Source organism: Equus caballus, chromosome 6 (genome assembly GCF_041296265.1).
Source record: "Equus caballus isolate H_3958 breed thoroughbred chromosome 6, TB-T2T, whole genome shotgun sequence".
In the NCBI taxonomy this organism is placed as follows: Eukaryota; Metazoa; Chordata; class Mammalia; order Perissodactyla; family Equidae; genus Equus; species Equus caballus.
In genome coordinates this window covers 56,940,366-56,959,883 of record NC_091689.1, presented here as the reverse complement: position 1 = coordinate 56,959,883, position 19,518 = coordinate 56,940,366, and the positions used below count along the sequence as shown (strand labels likewise).

The following is a 19,518-nucleotide window of genomic DNA, read 5'->3' as shown; positions in this document are numbered from 1 at the left end:
GTAACATTACATATACCTGAACTGAATAAAGACAGTAAGTTTGTCTGCACACCTTGTGGATGATTTCACTTGCCTGCTTCCTTCCATCAATGTAGCAAATGAAAGAAATAGCTACTGTCCTTTCTCTCCCAATATAAATTCTATTCACTTTGCACAAGAAGACAGACATTATAAATATATTTTTTTTTCAGGCAGCAAAAACTTACATCCTTCCCAGTCTACAAATTGGTGGTAAAGTGGAATAAAATATAGGATCTGCCATGTTGCTTTTTCTTTTACCATTAACATTAAATTAATATTTGTCTGCTTTTAGGAAGTTTAAATACTACAAAAGTAAACAATTTAGAGACAAGCAAAATTTAAAATTTACCCTAAACCTACACAACATCTAACCAAATGAACTGTTTCTTGTTGGTTATTTTGCTTAGCACACTATTCAATGTGAAACACAGGGGGTTTCTGGGAGACTCTATGCTGTTTCAGTTCTAACACATAGAACACAGTACTATTGTCCTCAGAATTTAAAAATCTCCAAATTATGTGTCAGTGTTTGAACCAAAATATTCCCTACAAACTTGGTATTTTTTAGGTATCAGGGATTAAAGAGGAGAGTTAAAAATCAACAGAGAAAGAAAAAGATGGAGGAAGAGGAAAAATAAGGAAAAATCAGGGGAAGCATTGTCCGTGATGACAACCAATCCATCATGGACCTTTGTTTAGAATTTTCGATAGGCCAGAACACAAGGTTTTTGTTTGCTTAGACATTTTTTTTGGTGACAAGCAGTTTCTCTGCTAGCAAACTATGATCCTTACCCACATTATTCTTTCACAAACTGGTGGTTTTCTATCCACCAGAGATATAGCCTCTGGGGAACTCTTTTCTCTTTCAAGCAACATTTTGCAAGGGAATGGGCATAATGCTTTTCCTCTATCCTTCTAACCTTATTTTTGCCACCAGGTCAGATTCATGTCAAAGGATTAATGTCTCTTTCCAAAGAAAATTAAAACCTCCCAAACATTAGAAGATTATAAGTTGAATCTAGTGTCCCCATATTCCTTAGGCAGATGGTCCGTATAAAGTTTTGAAGACACACACACACACACACACATATTATATTATATATACATTTATACATAATTTATATATACAATTATACATAATTATTATTTAAATGGTTTACTAAGGCATTGTACATTTTTTTCTCTGGATCCTGAGATTTACACTGTTCACTGACATTTCCCATCTATATGGTTGACTCATGATTTGTAATCCAACTACATAGAATGCATTAGCCAGTGAACACAGACCCAAACAAGATCTTGCCCAAGGTTCTTCTACAGGGACTCCACTGGGAATCGGTGGTCGCTTTGGACAAAAATATCAAGGTATCCGAAAAGAGAGATTGTGAGCCCATTGTGGTCTGTGAAAGCAAGATGATGAGCAATAACCTTGGCAATCCTCAGACCAAAATCTCTATGGCGTCATGACTGAATCACAGGAAGTTACTTTAATCTGATCTGTTCCCAGGCAGTGAGATATCCTGACCCCGATGGCATATCTAGAATCTGAGTGCAGTACGACACAAAGATTTTGGTCCTTGGTATCAAATGATTGATTCTAGACTACATGTTTTTTCTACTTAAAAATAATTTTTTCAGTTTTTCTGAGGTGTAATTGACAAATAAAATTGTAAGATATTTAAACTGTACATCACGATGCTTTGAAATACATATACATTTGGCTTCACTTTTTAACCACAGTATTGCCTTTGACAAGGTAAACTCTCTGAGCTCTAATATTTTTATTTGTAAAATAAAAATTATACTCATGTAATACAGTTACTGTGAAGACTTAAGTAAGACCATCCACAGCAAATGACTAACACATCGCGGCTGCCCATAAATAGGCTCTCTACTCTCTTCTCCTCAAGAATTTTCCTAGGGAGGCTTAAGAAAAACTAGAGGGCCAGCTACCATTTTCAAGAGACCATGAAAGGAGCTTGTTAAAAGACTGCGTTCCAGGGGCGGCTCCGTGGTCGAGTAGTTAATTTCTCGCGCTCTGCTGCGGCAGCCCTGGGTTCGGATCCTGGTGCAGACATGGCACTGCTCGTCAGGCCACGTTGAGGTGGCGTCCCACATCCCACAACTAGAAGGACCTGCAACTAAGATATACAACTATGTATGGGGGGAGGGGGGTTTGGGAAATAAAGCAGGAAAAAAAAAAAAAGATTGGCAACAGTTGTTAGCCCAGGTGCCAATCCTTAAAAAAAAAAAGAATGCATTCCCTATTACTTAACCAATAATACAATATGAGAAGAAGATGTATGAATATGGTAGGGATGTGCACATCAAAGGAGTGGAGTAATAGGGAGTGATATACAACCTAGTGTGACTAGAATATCCATTGTGAGGTATGGAGTAATAGTCTGGAGAGGGTGATCGTTTACCTGAGAGTGACATTGAAAGGTTCTACAGAGTAAGTAATTAGTTAGATTCAAATTTCGGATAGATAGTTTTGGTAGCAGAACAGAACATAGACTGGGGAATGGAAGCAAAAGCAGAAATGGAAAGCAAAAGTTTAATCGTTCACTTGAGGAATAACAAGGGCCTGAATGAGAACAACGACAAAAGAGCAGACAGATGGACAGGAACATCATGACTTGGTTTTGCTAATCCTGTGGGAGTGCCACAGAATGACAAAGGAAGAAAGACAAGGCTTGAGGGAGAAAATAGAGAAGATATCACTCAAGGCTGAAAGGAAGCAAATGTTTACATCCCACTATCTAGTTCAGGCAAATTTAGACTTCAAACATTCCTTGTTTAAACCAGTAAATGATAGCTGAGGACCTCGAAGATTATAGTTCAACTAATAGTGTAAAAGGTACAATATATGCCGGTAATTAATGAAAACACAAATTAAAATATTACGATATTAAGTCATAGATAAAATGTCCATATATTCTAGATCTAAAACCAGGGCATGACTGATAACAGACTTCTTTTTTCTTTATCATTGTAAACTTAATTACACACGACAAATTTAAAGAGTAAATTACATTTAGTTATACATTTAGAGACTTGCTTTCATTTAAAAGAGACCATCTTTATGAAATCTAGACTGATTTGGAAATCCAGACTATATAGTCACTTCTGTAATATACAGAAGAATTGATCACTTAAATTAAAAAACACATAAAAACATAACTTTAGTCATTAAACCTTCAACCATTTCATGAAAAATACATGTATTTTGCTGGGACGGAGGTCAGCTTGGTTATCACCACTATCCACTTGAACTTTACACTTTGGAAATAACGTTGTGACTCAACATGCTAATGTGTGTTATCTCTTAGACCGGTACAGACTAATATCATTCGTTAGAGAATTGGTTTCTTTCCATATCTGGTTTAGGCATTAAAAAAATCAAGGTGCTGCTTGTACCACTCAGATTCCCACTTGGTCCAAAGCAGCTTTGGGTGAGTAATACAAAACTTTTGTTCTAATTCTTTTCTTTTGTGCTTCTTCCCCCACTCCACAGAGAAACGTGGCAATCCATATAGTTTCATCTTAAAAGCTATAACCTAAATGCATGTGGCTTGTCCTATTAGTCTAGATGCCTTCATTGTTTTTGAATTATATCCTTACCTATTGCCAGGCCTAGATTTCATTAAAATACTTAAAGAATTATATTGTGATATTTTAAAGTATTTTCCATGCATTGATTTGACTTCTATTATACTAGTCAGACAGAAAACCCAAGACTTGGGTCTCTCACTTTTTATTTTCAGTAGCTACATAGGAAAGCTTAAGTATGTGCTTAACTGTACAGTTGAACAAAGACCGTGTTATTTAAGTTGATTATAATCACATCAATGTGGATTCATTGATATTCTTAGAAATTTCTAAAGAATATATAAGAAATGATGAAATCATGTGAAAAAAAACTACAAATAAGAAAAATTTCCTATCATAAGAAAGCAAATGCTTGAGATGACTCTATTGCACCAATTTTAATAACATGCATTATTATCATTTTTTAAAGTTTTATTATTTAAAAAAATTAATGTGCCTTTTTGACACACATTGAATTCACTCAAATATGTTCAACAGTTATCCTGGGTAACAAAATTTGTTCTACTGACATACTGTTTTATTCCAAGTCCCACTGAAAATAAAATTGACCACACAGCTACGTTATGGTCACTATAATTTAGTTGTCCCTTACAGTTATATCTTAAATGTCATCTGCACTGCCTCAAATATAAAGTACAAGAAAACTCTTTGTTCCTTCTTCTTTGCCCTTGTTTTACTACTGCTTAAAACTTTCAATTAATCACATTCATTTATTTAAAGCTTTAAGGTTTAATATAAAGTAGAAAACCAAACCACATAACCACAGTGACAATAACTCAATGGATCATCGAATGCTCGCTTTGCCAGAGAAGCAACTCTTCAATGAACTACATTTGGCATGTCCTTTACAAGAGTTTCTCTGAAAAAGGAAAACATTCGTGAGTCATGTTTTAATGATAGAACATATAGACGAATCTACAGTGACAATGAATTTTTCACCCTACCCAAAATTTCAAAGTAGACTCCTTAAAATCACTTTTTTGCATAAAGTCTAGAGTTTCATTTGTAAAAAAAATAAATTTCTGCAACTTCTAGAAATGTGTCTATTATATAAAATGGAATACGTCCATAACTGAGCAGCAGTTGAGGTGTGACACCTATTTGTTTGTGGCATCTGTAGTCTGACTGACTTGCAGTTCTATTCGGCTTCTGTGGGTATGATGCAGAAGGAATCCCAAGGAATTCTGAGCTTTCAACTGTCAAATCCTGAAGATCTGTTAGAACTGTGGTGTCATTGACAGAGTAAAGAAGTCACAGAAAGAGATTAAGTTTTGGGGAATATGCTATAAGTTCAGTTTGTATTAATTACGCATTCACCTAAGAATGTCTAACTGGGATTTTAAAATAATAATTGCCATTAAATAATGTTTTGAATTTAACAAAGCACTTTTATAATTTTCACCTCATTTGATCCCCACAAAAATCCCATGAGTTTGTAAGCAGGACATTCACTTATCATTATCACATTCACTTTATAAGTGAGAAAATTTTGGAATGGAAACTATAGATTTGGGAAGAATACAAAATATTTTGAACCTGCTGTTTTTACACCACCATTTGATGGGTTAATATTTTGAGACCTAACTTTGACAGTTTGATAGTTTGACTCCCTATTTACAAACATAAATATTTTATCATTATGGAAACATTGATACATTTTTATTCATTTTTTAGAATAAATATCTTAGGTATTCTTTAGAATAAATCCATTAAGCCATTTTAACGCCATGATCAAATTGTTATATACTATAGTTAAATAATTTCCTGATTTCTATTATTTTTCTTTTATTGAAAATGTTTCATTGGTATCAGTTGATTAATAAATCAATTTTTGTCCAAATCAAAACTTTTTAATAATTATATTTTATGATGGCTTGTTTGGGGTTATTATTCTACCAAGATAAATTTTCCTGGATCTAATATTGTACATAAATATTTCAATAAGATATTATTCTTCATCTCTTTTTAGTTAATAACAAATTTTTTCATGTGCAGGTATAACCTTTCTTCATCTTATTTTGATTATTTCTAGCAAGTTCATTTATTAAGAACCACCAAGCCAAAATGCCATTGGGATTAAAATGGTAGCATCAAAGTAGTTTGCTTCGACTTCGGTGCTATTTGCGTTTCGATGACACATTGCAAAATCCGGAGTAATACTCACTTTAGAGAACAAAAAGAGAAAGATGAAGCAGGAAAGGATCACTAAATTTCAATTTAGAGATCACTAAATTTTAAGCCCAGTAGATTAGAATCTCTAGAAACCAATATTTCTTCAAAAGATTATATTTTCTACATCATTGCACTTCCTTTATGTTAAGACGCAATGAGTGAAACTCACCCTTTCCAACCAACCAGCATGAAGGAGAGGTACTGAACTGAATGAGATACAAGAAGTCGTTTCATTGGTATAAAGAAATTCAGAGGGAGAATTGAACATTGAAAAATTGATGGAATCAGATGGAATTTTAAAAGATGCCCACTTGGACTGACGAGCAAAAAAATGTCTCAATAGCTATATTCAAATTTTATTAGACCATTATCCAAAACATTTAAGGCTTTAGACTAGTTCCTTCACCTCTTCCAATAGAATAATTCCATGACTTTTCAAAAAATATCTCTCATTGTTTAACAACATTAGTGACTTATTCGTATTTCCTACATGGAGTGATTAAGGCATTAACATAACTAGTGCAAGTGACATCATGAGAAAAATAAATAAAAAACCTTTATTCAGAAAGGCAATATGTAACTTGAAGGATAAGAGCACAGGTTTTAAAGACAGATAGATGTGTATTCAAGTGCTTCCTCTGCCACATACTTGAGCATCTCTTGGGCAAGTTATTTTCTCTCTCTGAAGGCCTCAATTACCCCATTTATTAAATGGAGATAATCATAGCTCCTATTCCACAGGTTCTTCTGAGGATCAAGGATGGTAATGTATCCAGAGCACTTAGGCCAAGACATGCAATACATCAGATATTTAATAAATGTGATTTAACTGAAAACTGCAATAATACATGTTTAAAATGTTCTGAAATGTTTAAAGCACTATAGAGATAATAGTCTTGCACTGAATCATACGTCATTGATATTATCATAAGCTTTATTGCCTATTAGTATAAACCATGGCCTTCGAATCTAGCCAATGGTGCTGTAAAGTTCCACTGTCCTACATGTTCCCGGAAAACCCATGGTATTTGGAAAATATGCTTGCAGAGGGAGACCACAGAGATTTTTATGGAGACGGCTGCTGGTAGAACTGATTTCATATTTTAGCTATAGCAAGTGATACCAAATATTTCCTACACTGCATTTTAAATTCAAAGATTTTCAAATTATCATTCTAAAATGTATAAGATCTTACAGATTACATATTTTTTAAATTCATTTTTATAAAGCACAGCATATGTACAGTCTGTACAGATCTTTAGAAGAATTTTTGCTATTTTTAAGTAAAATAAATTGTCAAACCCTGTTGCCTAGAGTAAATTTTCAGTTCCCCAGTACAGTGTAGACTATTTCTTAGCCTTTATATACATGGAGAATTATTTTAACATCACGAAAACCAAATTAAGATGACAACCTGTTAAAAAAAAACTAAGACTTTATAGGAATCAACCTAATCTTACAGTTTCTATATTAATTCATTGTACTCTTGAAGAGTTGTAAACGGATATTAGAATTATATATTAGATAAATATAAGAAGCTCTGGGCTTTTAAATGTTCCTCAAAAAGTAATTAGGTTGCCAGAAAAGCCCAATCTCACCTGGGTTGGCAGTGAAATAATATCAATGCCTAATAAATATATTTTTAAAATAGATCAAGGTGATAAAGAACAGATACAATAAAGAAGAAGTAAAAATAAACTATTGAAATAGACTATTGTGTTTTAAATAGTCATTTCTGATTATAGATAAACTTCATTGATATATTCCACCCTTGAAGAAACCAATCTGAATTAAAAAATAAACTATAGACTCTAATAAGAAATGCAGATATATTACTTTCAAATTCACACAGTAAATTTAGCTGCTAATAAAAGCACTTCTAAGTAACAGACTTTCATTGCGTGCTTTAATAAATAGGTGGGAATCATTTGAAATTAGTCAGACCCATTTGTATCACACAATGTGTTAAAATCTTTAAGAACAGCTTGGTTAAAAGCCTCAAGCAATCTTGTTTACACTATTAGCAAATCCTTGCTTCATAGATCATACAAAAGTAAATTTCAGCCTAGCCCAGTTCAAATTATCATAAATTCTGAATTATATTCAGCATTTTAAAGCTGGAAGGGACCTCAGAGATCTTCCAGCGAAGTCTATAATAATGAGGTTTTCCCGGCTGTTACATCTAAAATGCATGCCATATGTATAAACAAATACTAAACATTGTTGACTATTTTAAAAAATGCTACTGACACTGTATTAGTACTGCAATATGGCATATCTTTTCAAACTTATCAATAATTTCACGTGATATTTAGGAATGTTGTGTCAGGATGATTTAAAATCATTAGCAGTATGTTGCATTATTTTTATTTGCGTTATCTTTTTGTTTTCTGTCCCTTTCAGTTCTAGAAAGTTCAGAAGTAATAGTCTTCACACTAACAGTTTGAATACACAACAGTATACAAAATACATAGCCAACAACTTTGAGAAGTTGTAAAAAGTCAAAACAGAAGTATTACACAAATCTGAAATCACTAGTGGTGGGAGCCACCATGTGGCTTTCTACACACATGAGAGAAAGCTTGAAATTTCACTCCTGTGCTGTGCTGCTTAGGTGTATTTTCTATTTGGAGGGAATCAGGGAAACCTGTATGTGCAATCCTGCTGAACTGTACATTACAATTTCCAAGAAAAGAAGATCTCTACTTTCCAGTTTCCCTAACTGTGTATTCTAGTTCTTAGAGACTTTTCTGGAATCTTATGGGAAAATTATCAAAATATGCCATCACTTCTAGGAGGAACAAGTGGGGCTTTTGTCATTTGGGAACCATCTGCCTTGTCACCCTGCTCCCTGATGTAACCTACTTTATTTATCCATGCAATAAATATTTATTGAGCAGCAACCAGGTGCCCAGCGTATGCTATGCTGCCAAGAGGAATGCAAAAGAAATGTTAGACACAGCTTCTGTCCTCAAAAGAGTTTTATGTCTGATTATGGAGAAAAACACACTTTTGGGAAGCAGCTGAATTACAATGCATAACAGTGCCAAATAGTTGCCAGAGGAGTGGCACAGTTAGTGTTACAAGAAGGGGGAGAGCAGGACAGACTTAATGTCAGGGAGATGCCCTGTAGAAGATAAATCCAGATCCAGACTTACTAGTATGCGTAGGATTTTCTGGACTAAGAAAGTAATGAAGGGCAGATCAAGTGTAAAAAATATCTAAGTGTAGAAAAGTCAAGAAAATAACTCTCAAAATGCAAAATGAATACTCTCTTGTACTCTATCTTTGATGACCAGGGATTACCAAGCATTTTTGACTTCCATCACTTTCAGACAATGTAAACCCTCTTTCTCTTTGTTTAATTATAATACTTGCAGATTTATACACAGTATCCTCTAGGCCTCATATAGGAACCTTGATTATTAGTGAGTTCTAATCATGATGCTATCTGGTGATATCTAAGAGAATATAGACCATGGAAACACCCTCTGACCATGTTTTCTGTTGTGACTGAGATTTTAATAGGCAGCTACAAGGGCCCAATTGGTTAAATTAGAATCTTCATAACCACAAATCAATGTTTATGTATTTGTCACAATCCCTGGCACAGCTGACTAATTGATGAGGGAATCTGTGTTATATTTTAGTTTTTGCATGTTTCTAATGCTACTCAAAGAATTTTTAAGGACATGACAAATTTTAGGGCTGGAAGGGTGCTAAGAGGTAATCCAACTCAAGACATTTCTTTTAATGTATCAAAAGCTGAGGCCTAGAAAATTTAAACGACATCCTAAAAGGCACACAGTTTAATGGCAGCTCTGTGTATAATTTTCCTAGCCCCAAATTTCTTTTACTACATTATGATATTAACTATCATATTAATTTTAGTGGCAATATACTAGAAAGAGCTCAACTCTCAGTTCTAGTCTTGGCTATTCAAATAACATGTGATTCTAATTAGAGTAATGAATTTCCTTAGCCACAAAATTTGTATATGTCCCAAAATATTTCTAAGCACTTTTATAAATGTACACCCATCTTCTTTATTACTGTCTTCATCCGTTACCTAAAGAAGCAGTATTTGAAGATGGATGATGAGATGTAAATGATTGGCCAACACAGACAGAAATACGTCTAAATTCTCTCCCTTGTGGCAGGCTATTACATTGGTGACTCTTAAAGTACCATGTCTCGTGGTATTTACATGCTTATAGTCCTTTTCCACTCTAGGCTTGGCTTAACCATGTGACTTGCTTTGGCCAAGGGGACAGTGGCAAGCATGATGCAAGTAGAGGTGTGATGAAGCTCAAGCTAGAAAGGTGATTTATGGAGGAGAGACCCTGGAGGATGAGGAACTATCTTGGATGTTCCAGCCCCAGCAAACTCTTAGCTAAATACAAGTGACACAAGCAAATTCATAGATCTTAAGCATTTCAACACACACACACACACACACACACACACACACACACACACACAAAGAGCTAACTATATTAACTATGTGAGGTGATGGACATGCTAATTATCTTGATCTTGGTAACCATTCTACAATTTGTATGTATATCAAATCATCATGTTGTACACTTTAAATATATACAATTATATTTGTCAATTATCCCTCAATAAAGTTAAAAAAGAAAAGAAAGAAAACCACCAGCAAAGCACAGTTAAGTCAAAGCCTCTTGCCAATTCCCACCCTGTCTCCATAATATGAGTAACATGAGTAATAATGTAATAATGACAGAATCTTAAAAGTATAAAAATGTATTTGCTTTCCTTAAACTGCAATACTGGAGATAATCCAGAATGCCAATCCGTATTCTTTTATGACTATGTTCCTTGGTTTCACTAGAGGGAAAACTCTAATATTTCTTTTTAGAGGCGATATAAAGGTACCAAGTCTCTTATTCAAACTAACTAGGATTTTCAGACTTTATTGGATTTTTTTTTACCTTTGTGGAATTTTAAAAATTATGGGAACTCCAATGGGACTTAGAGCTTTTAATAAACAAAGTTTGTAAAAGTTAATATTAGTCCTTATAGCCTAGTGATGAGAGGTAAGCAGAATAATCCTTAGGAGTAAAGGTCTCAACATCACGCACTTTTTGCCTCACAGTACATTTTATTTGACCTGGCTAATCATCACCTTCATGTTGTTAATCATTTATACTCTTCCTCATTAGCCATTTGAATTGTTCATGTATAGTTCTGTTCACCATTTTTTGTCTGTATGACTTTGTTGTATCAGTTTTCCTTTACTTATATGTAATCCTAAACTAAGAACAAGAGAAGAAAAGGTATTTCTTTATAATTTTACCTTTCTGAATCAATCTTAAGGATATCTGAGCTGGGTTATATGGTGCAGTTTTTCAGAATTCAGTGCAACTTCTAAAGGCAATTAGACAATGAAACTGATGTTAACAGGCTATCTTCCAAAAAGGGTTATGTGGTCTAGCAAATTGGGCGAATGCTTTGTACTCTTGTAGATTTATGATGAATATTAATATATTAAAGGCTCTGAGGAAGAAACTGGATTAATTTTGTTCTTCAAATTTACATGGTTACAGAAATGATTTCTTGCAGAATAGCTCATGATTGTTTGAGAAACAATTTGCTTTCACGGATCTTGAAATTATAAAAGTCAACTGGACCTCTTTGTTTTACTCTCCCCAGAGCTGTCTGTACTAGCTATGCTTTTGGGGTAAACATTCCTCAGTATCTGATGGAAAGTCTTCCACCTCTTATGTCCTCCTTCTCCTTTGTTCATTCCTCTCTATCCTCCACTATTTCTTCTCTACTACTAGCTCCAGCAGGGTTGTCCTCTCTCAAGTTTATCATTCTTCAACCTCAGCGATTCTAAGCTGATCATCAGAATTGCTAAATCTTTTGAAGAACAAAACAAAACAAACAACCAATCAAAAAAGGTCTGGAGCAATCCCTTTCCTAGGATTCTGAGCCAGTAAGAGTGGTGTGGGAATAGAAAAACTGTTTTATAAATTTCCCCAGATAAGTCTGAGTGTAAAACAGGATAGTGAACAACTGGTTTGCCTCAACTTTCACTGACTATGAAAAGAAATGTGTTTTGGATTTCAAAGCTTTCCATAAGGAAAGAAAAGAAGAGAAATGACAACTAGATGCAATGCATGAGCCTAGATTGTATCCTTGACAGGGAAAGGAGGGAGGTGGGCTACGAAGGATCTTAATGGGACAGTTACTGAATTTGGTATGTGGACTAAGGATTCGATAACAGTATTTTTTGATGGTAAATTTTCTGATTTTGATAACTGAGTTTTAATTACGTAAGGGAATGTCTGGGTTTATTCCCCCAGAAACACACAATAAAGTATTTAAGGGTGAAAGGACATGATGTCTCCAATGTATTTTCGATACTTCAAGGAAAATATGCACATATATATAAATACAGAGAGAGAGAAGAGAATGATAAAGTGAATGGGGCAACATACAAATAATTGGTGAATTTGGGTAAATATGTATAGGAGTTCCTTGTACTAGTCTAGCAAATCTTCACAGTTGTGAAATTATATCAAAATTTGTCTTGTAAAATGTTTTACTGTAGTTAAAACTAATGGTTCTCAAATTTCACTTCAAAAATTGTAGTGCTGTGCTGTAATCTGATTAACAGTAATCAAGAGAATAGATGTCAAAAAAAGCAGTCTGGAATCTATCACACCAACTGGAAATGACAAGAGTGATTTTTCAGATGTAAATATCCTTATGGAGGATAATTATACACTTGAGAGTTGAACGATATAGGTTAAACTAATTGCAAATATTAAGTGACATAAAGATTATTTCTTTTTGATGAAATAAAAAATATAATATAAAATACCATTTTCTGAAAATCCATGAGGCAGTCAAATTAGAAAAGTCATGGAGTAAATATCTGATTTGAAGTCAGAAGATGCAAATTCAAATGTATTTCTTACGAAGCGTAGGGTTTTAAGAGAGTCGACTAACCTTCTTGAGGAACAGTTTCCTAATTTGTAAAACAAACTTACTCATAATACAGGCCTCATTAATGAGAAAAAAATTAGTGAAAAAAAATTGCCAATATATTACTTTATGTATAGCAAACAGATTCTCTGCAAAGCATAATGTCTCAGCCATATAAATATAATTTTTTAGCCATCTCACAAGTGCGGGTTAGCTCCTAGGTCATGGGACCAAACGAGAAGTTCCATCTGGGGGCCAGCCCAGTGGCACAGCAATTAAGTTCACACGTTCCACTTCAGCAGCCCGGGGTTCAACTGTTCAGATCTCAGGTGCGGAGCTACACACTGCTTGTCAAGCCAAGCTGTGGCAGGCATCACACATATAAAGTAGAGGAAGATGGGCACCCATGTTAGCTCAGGGCCGGTCTTCCTCAGCAAAAAGAGGATGATTGGTGGCAGATGTTAGCTCAGTGCTAATCTTCCAAAATAAAAAAAGAGAAATTTCATCTGAACTGTGGAGTGAAGAATGAGGTATGAGAAATACATTTCCTGGTGATGGTGAAGGGGTGGGCGTTGAAAAGCAACAAATGAAAGAAGTTCTGGCTTACACAATCATCCTACCAATGCACTATGTAAAGGGACTCCAGACATTCTGATCAAATAGAGACAGGAAAACATTAACATCCTTTTGTGCCACAACTCTCCCATTTCTGGGTTTTTAAGTGTGATTCTTTGAGATTAATTTGGAGCAACTCTTCAAATAATTTGTGAAGTTACATAAATGCGCTTTTTCTGACCACTTATGCATCTGAAATCATAATTTAGTGATCATTATAGAAGAAAATATAACTTGTTTGGATGTGAAATCATCAGGTCATAATATTGTCCTTTCAAAATTCTTAGATTTTTTCATTTTTCATTAGAATATTTACGGTTGCACGTCTGAAGCTAGCTGGATACATTTTTCCTTTGTGAATATTCCTTTCTTTTCATTTTTCCCCTTATTTGAATACTTCACAGTTTTTAGATTATTATTCATTTCCCCTGCAATTCAAAAGTTTGTCAATATGAGTTTTGTAGGTCTCCTTCATTGTTTTATTTTGAATTTAGTAAAGTATCTCAAATCTGCATATCCAGGTCCATTGGTCAAGTTTTCTTCTATCATATCTTTATTTACGACTTCTGTTTCAGATGTTCTGGTTCCTTCTTCAGGAACACATATTGTGTATAATTAGTCACATATTAAAGCTCCACTTTAGGTCTTCTTAACTATCATGTTCTCTTTCATAATTTTCATCTCTTCTTGTACATTCTAGGATAGCTTCCCACGTCCAACATTCACATCACTGATTCATGCTCCTGTATTATCATTACTATAGTTCAGTATTCCCAGTGCCTTTTAAAATGTGGGCCTTAATTTTCCTATTATACATTTAATTTTGCTGAAATTCTTCTTTAGCTTATCTAACTCCTTTTTGTATCCTTTATTGCCTGCTGTTCCTGCTTCTTGGAGGCTCATTCTTCTTGCATGTTATTGAGTATAGCAAACAAGAGTCAGAATGTTCTGGTGAGTCTTACAAGAAATCAATTTTAGAAACATACTCTTCCTTTGAGCCCTCAAGTTTATCATTCTTTTCCGTTATTCCACAGTAATTTTTATTGCTTATTCTTTTGTTTTCTTCTCCCTCTTTACAAATTATTGAATGGGACACTTCCTAAACTCAGTGACTCTCAGAATATAGGATGGATGGACTACCCTGAGCCACATTCTCTGATGAATAAATGACAACTTAAAAGGAAGTTGAGGTGCCCAGACTGCAATAAAATTTTCTGTTTCTAGCAGGCTTTCACTCTACTGAGGTGACAATTTCTCTTACCTCCTGTCTCGTCCTCTGAAACTCTGAGAAGATATAATAGACACAATCTAAAAGTCCCGCCGTTCGCTTATCCAGGATATCTTTGTCACTATCTTCAGACTTCTGCTTATGGAGAGAGAAGCAGTCAGTATGCAATGAGAAATCACCAGTAGTCCCACTCTGTAGCTCTTGCCCCGCTGTTTCTGAAAGACACACTGTCTGAATGGTAAGAAAGATGGCAATCGGGAAGGTGGGGAAGGTCTGAGAATAGACCCTTAAAGACATCAAAAATCAACATATGTGTATTCTCTCTCATTGGTTGCTATATACCCTGGGTATGCACCCTGGGTATCCACAGGAATAACACGAGGGAACTACAAAGTGTCTTCTTATCTGTTTTAGGTGTTCTCTTTGTCATGAGATGAAACCCAAGGAGGCCAAGAAAATTGACCTACCATTGGTTAGTGGAAATTCTTCCCAGATTCTAGCCTTAGGTTATTTGAGACTTGATGCCATGTTTCGTCTTTTTCTTAAGTGTTTTCTTAAGTATCTTAAGACATGATTAGCAAAAGTTACATCCTAGGACTATTTAAAATAAGTTCCCCTAGATGTTCTTTCACTATAAAGCCTCTTAAAGGTGTCACTTTTACCTGATAGTAACAACTAATAAATATCATCGGTCTAAACATTCTTACCACTATGAACCTTCCAAAAGTCCCAAAATTTCTGTACATCACAGGAAACTGTTGTGAATCTAGCTTGTGTTGAAAATTCCACTGACTTCCATTCTTCTGTCTCCTTTTTCACTAGTCTTACAAAGCTAATGATTTGAAGTAATGACAATTTTATTTAGCTATACTATCCTTTGAGTCTTCCTATTCATTTCTTATTTTTCCATTTAGCTATTCAGGCAGCAAACATTTATTAAGTGGTTACAATGTGTCAGGCACTGTGATAGACTCTGCAGACACTGAGATGTATGTCCTGCATGATATAATCATAAAGACAGGTGACAAAACAAACCTTTACATCATGCTCTAGTAAAGCTTTCTGAAACTGTCTATGGTGTGAAAAATATCTAAACACTAGTGTCAAGCAGCATCTAATTTTAATATGCTTAGGTTGTTATTTTTATCAATAACTGGATTCAAAATTTCACTTTAAATATTGTCATCAGGACTGTGACTTCTTGGTTTAATACAAATCATTGTAATCTGCATTTAATAAATGCCTATTGTGAGCAAGGCACTTCACTTGGCACTGTATGGAATGCAAAGGTAATTAGGACAAAATTTGTATCCTCAGGATTTGTGTCTAGCAGCGTCTTAGTCCATTCGGACTGCTATAACAGAATACCATGGACTGAGTAGCTTACAAACAACAGAAATTTATTTCTCACAGTTCTGGAGGACTGGAAGTCCAAGATCAAAGTGCCACCATGGTCACATTTGGGTGAGGTCCCTCTTCCTGGATCATAGCCAGTGTCTTCTCCCTGTGTCCTCACATGGTGGAAGGAGTGGGGGATCTCTGTGGAGTCTCTTTTATAAGAATGCTAATTCCATTCATTAGGGCTCCACCCTCATGACCTAAATATCTCTCAAAAACCCTGCCTCCTAAAATCATCACATTGAGCATTAAGATTGAAATATTTTGGTGGGACACAAACATTCAGACTATAGCAAGCAATACAGACCGACTATAATTAACTTCCAACAAAGCACACAAAGTATTACAGATGCACAGTAGCAGAGAAGATTAACTACAATACTAATGACTCTTCATTGAGGAGTGAAAAAATTTGAGCTGGGCCATATTGAATATAATAATTGGTACCATTTTCCAGAAGCTTCTGTATGTTAATCACCGTAGCATATAATGTTTCCTGTACATTATCTCTAATCTTGGAAAATGGATATATTTTTAAGTTTGCATTATCTATATCAGTTCAGAGGGCCTAACAAATGAAATGACGTATACTTGAAACTTTGCTTGAAAATCCGTATAGCCATTTATTGGGGGGACAGGGAGGCGGGAGATAATTAGGCAATCTAGTACTAAGAGAAAGACAAGGAAGACCATGATCTGAATTAAACTTAGCTCCTTTGGCAAACTGCATTGCCTATCTACTTGGCTCCCAGCCATATATAGATGTAAACTTTCCAACCAGTATGCAGACTCACAAAGAAACAGTTTGAGGATTATAAATTAAATGTCATCTTCTTTTGAATTGTATATGTCTTACCTCTAAACCAATTCAACTAGGATAAACATATTAAATTTGTTTCTGAAATATGAAGAGGTGACAAATGTTTTCCACATAAGCATTATTACTATTTTTTTTTTTAAATCTCTCGATCAAATTGAAGAGGTACTATCAATGGCCAGAATTGTGGATGGCTCAGATTCCTAAAAGATACTATCATTTTAAAGCCTCAGATAAGTTTTCTGTTAGCAGTGGCTGATGATTCTGTTCAATATGTGGAAAATTGAAACAGAAGTGTGCAACTGTGAAGGAGAAATTTGATCGAACAATGAAAACTTACAAAACTTGTAGGTGTGGCGGTGGATTGATCTCTTAACTTGTGATTACATACGAACAAGTCTGTTGTGATATGCGGGTAAAGAATTAGCAAATATTTGGGGAGATCATTTAGAATATTGGTAACACTGAAAAGTTTAATTTTTTCATGCAACGCAATTTAAGCTGAGAGCAAATTGCTCCTATGAACTGATTCAGAAGAAATGTACCAAGCCTGTGTTTTTGTTGTTTGCTGGTTTTTTCTTTCTTATAAACTGAAGTAAAGTATTGCCTACTAAAATATCATTTCTCAGGTTTAATAGCCACCCTAGCTCACTGAGTGAAAACTCATTTCCCATTTCCTTCTAAAGTATCATTTGCCCTTTTTAAAAAATATTCTCCATGGAAAACATCATCAGTGAATTAAAGCTTGGTTTGGTTGTTTAATGGTTAAATAAATTGGGTGAGGACATTTCAGATATAACATCTTTCCCCAGCTGCTTGGAGGAACATGAGAATGTAGTGTACTACTGCTTTGTTCAGGAAGTGATTTTCGTTAAAAGAGGTGAAAATTTCTTTCAAATAAGTTTTAACCATCTGATATTTATTGTGTTTTAAATTCTAGAAAATAACCCTTGAAAAATTATAAAAGTAATCTGGGAGCCGCCTCTTGGTTTATTCTTTTCATCTTATTGAGATATTGAAAATTAGACTACTTGGTTTCACTTTCTGCTTCCTTTGATTTAGAAGAAGGCTGTTTTGCCATTTCAAGTCTTTAAGAGAACTGCTAACACCATTAATCTCTTTAAGGATTATTCTTCCCCCCAATTTGTTTACAAAATGTTCAAATAAAATAAACACTGCTGTAAAGCTCCTTAGTTCTTATCAGGTTAAATTTAGGAGTTCTAAATTTAGTAATATTTTAAGAGCTGAAGCTATGTTTCCCTTAAAAAGACGTTGATACTATGACCAAAAAAAAAATTGAATGAATAAGCTATGTTCTTCTTAAGAATCTTATTCATTTTACATAGTGAAATTTATAAGTCAAGCACTAGTTCGATGTAAGATAAGATTGTTTAATCAATCACTGTAACTTTCATAAAATCCGCATCCTTTTAGTTTGCTCGTGTAAGTACAATAGCTATTTTTAGGCAGCACACTGGTGTATCTGAGATGGCAATAGAGCATTTTGGATTTATTTTGGGGAAAGAAATTATAAATCAGGTAAGATCTCACCAAACCTCAGATCAACTGCCCATCGAACTCATCTACCCCGTACGCAGTTATGTATCAAGATATATAAGTGTATGCATATTTGCCAATAATTGCAGAGAGAAGGAAAGAAGAAATTGAGAAATATCTCTTAGAGTCATTGGAGAATTTTTCCTAAGCATTAAAAAGCCATTTAAAACAGTATTGAGAACCCGATGCTGCCAGGTTCAAAGTGTTCAATTTCAAAACCCTCAAAAAGACAAATATTAACTCTTTTTCTTAGGATACTAGGCCACATTTTTTTTTTTAAACAGTAAGAGTAATCTTGTTCCTAGAATTATTGAAGCTACATGTTTCTTTAGTACTGCGAAATGAAAAAGATTCCTAGTCACCTGTGCGGGAGCGAACAGTCCAAACTAAAGCCCAGACGAACTGTGTGAAACAGCAGTCCAAAAAGACAGTGCAAAGGAGAAGCCAGAACGCAGCTGTCTGCCAACTTGAAATATGGGTGCTCTCCAACTTTGTGTTTGCTTTTGGCCTTGGGCTTTTATTCAGTTAAACATTCAAATTCCTAGAAAAAAACGACTCACTCCAGTTCTGCACCTCAGTCCTTTGGGGGTTAAAAAAAAGATGAATGTAGCTATGAACTCTGTTCATCTTCAAACTAATGGACTCACCCTCCTCCCCACCACCCCGTCCCCCCTCCTCCCAGCACCCTTTGTCCACTTTTATGAATTAAAACATGCACACACACTTGCACACACAGGGAATCCTGCCCATTAATTAAAGGACTTGTCAGCCCCAATCCTAGATTCTTACAGTGCAGGAAATGTCTCTCCTTTTAAGTGCAAAACCATAACATTACCATTTCCCCAGTGCTCTCTGTTTTAGGCTGCTTTCCTAATTAGAGAGATGATAACAGCCCTGCTGATTGGCATTATAAAAGCACTAGTTTGGCTTCATCTGTCCCAGGTGTGCTGTGTAATTTTTTTCTTCTCACCGTTTCAGAGCACTACCTCTCTCCTTCATTGTTCCTTAAAGTTTTCATCTGAGGAATTAATACAGATAAAAAGACATTAGAAAAGAAGCGCCACTGCCAAAGCTCATCCCCGAAACCTTTTATCAAAAGTACCAACTATACAAGTTAGAGGATTTTTTTTTTACCCTTTTG

General features: G+C 34.8%; 1 protein-coding gene across 1 annotated transcript in view; it reads left to right on the top strand.

The window, feature by feature from the left end:
* The first annotated feature begins 3,398 nt into the window (after nt 1–3,398).
* Nucleotides 3,399–19,518, top strand: part of LMO3 (LIM domain only 3) — a 75,038-nt gene continuing 58,918 nt past the window's right edge. Inside the window, exon 1 of the mRNA XM_070270001.1 lies at nt 3,399–3,476. The gene's annotated coding sequence lies outside the window, so the exon portion shown is untranslated. The remainder of the gene's footprint in view (nt 3,477–19,518) is intronic.